The sequence below is a fragment of the Schistocerca nitens genome, chromosome 5 (assembly GCF_023898315.1).
Source record: "Schistocerca nitens isolate TAMUIC-IGC-003100 chromosome 5, iqSchNite1.1, whole genome shotgun sequence".
Classification (NCBI taxonomy): domain Eukaryota; kingdom Metazoa; phylum Arthropoda; class Insecta; order Orthoptera; family Acrididae; genus Schistocerca; species Schistocerca nitens.
This window is the reverse complement of record NC_064618.1, coordinates 705,700,494-705,701,694: the sequence shown is the minus strand read 5'-3', so window position 1 is coordinate 705,701,694 and position 1,201 is coordinate 705,700,494. Positions and strand designations below refer to the sequence as shown.

General features: G+C 48.5%; 1 pseudogene; it reads left to right on the top strand.

Annotated features, from left to right (window-relative positions):
• The first annotated feature begins 866 nt into the window (after positions 1 to 866).
• LOC126261510 (5S ribosomal RNA) lies at positions 867 to 983 on the top strand (annotated as a pseudogene).
• The last annotated feature ends 218 nt before the right edge of the window (positions 984 to 1,201 follow it).

The window sequence follows — 1,201 nt, the reverse complement described above, 5'->3', positions numbered from 1 at the left end:
AGGTGCTGTTTACAGCATCATGATAGTCGCATCCGTGTTTAGCAACATCGCGCTGAACGCACATTGGAAGCGTGTATTCGTCATCGCCGTACTGGCGTATCACCCGGCGTCATGGTATGGGGTGCCATTGGTTACACGTCTCGGTCACCTCTCGTTCGCATTGACGGCACTTTGAACAGTGGACGGTCACATTTCAGATGTGTTACGACCCGTGGCTCTACCCTTCATTCGATCCCTGCGAAACCCTACATTTCAGCAGGATAACGCACGACCGCATGTTGCAGGTCGTGTACGGGGCTTTCTGGATACAGAAAATGTTCGACTGTTGCCTTGGTCAGCACATTCTCCAGATCTCTCACCAACTGAAAACGTCTGGTCAATGGTGGCCGAGCAACTGGCTCGTCACAATACGCCAATCACTACTCTTGATGGACTGTGGTATCGTGTTGATGCATGGGCAGCTGTACCTGTACACGCCATCCAAGCTCTGTTTGACTCAATGCCCAGGCTTATCAAGGCCGTTATTACGGCCAGAGGTGGTTGTTCTGGGTATTGATTTCTCTGGATCTATGCGCCCAAATTGCGTGAAAATGTAGTCACATGTCAGTACTAGTATAATATATTTGTCCAATGAATACCCGTTTATCATCTGCATTTCTTCTTGGTGTAGCAATTTTAATGGCCAGTAGTGTAATTATGTATGTGCAAACTTAATCAATGCTGGAATCAAGAATCTCGACGAATTTCCCCGTTATCGATATCGATATAGTCAAGATATACGTCTACTCTTTCGAGAAGAAAAGGGGTCTTAACAGGACAGACGGATGATCCAAAATATTTTTTTCGTGTACTATATTCATTAATTAGGCAACGGCCTTGCCGCAGTGGATACACCGGTTACCGTGAGATCACCGAAGTTAAGCGCTGTCGGGCGTGGCTGGCACTTGGATGGGTGACCATCCAGTCGCCATGTGCTGTTGCCATTTTTTTGGGGTGCACTCAGCCTCGTGATGCCAATTGAGGAGATACTCGACCGAATAGTAGCGGCTCCGGTCAAAGAAAACCATCATAACGACCGGGAGAGCGGTGTGCTGACCACACGCCCTCCTATCCGCATCCTCAACTGAAGATGACACGGCGGTCGGGTGGTCCCGATGGGCCACTTGTGGCCTGAAGAGGGAGTGCATATATATTCATTAAT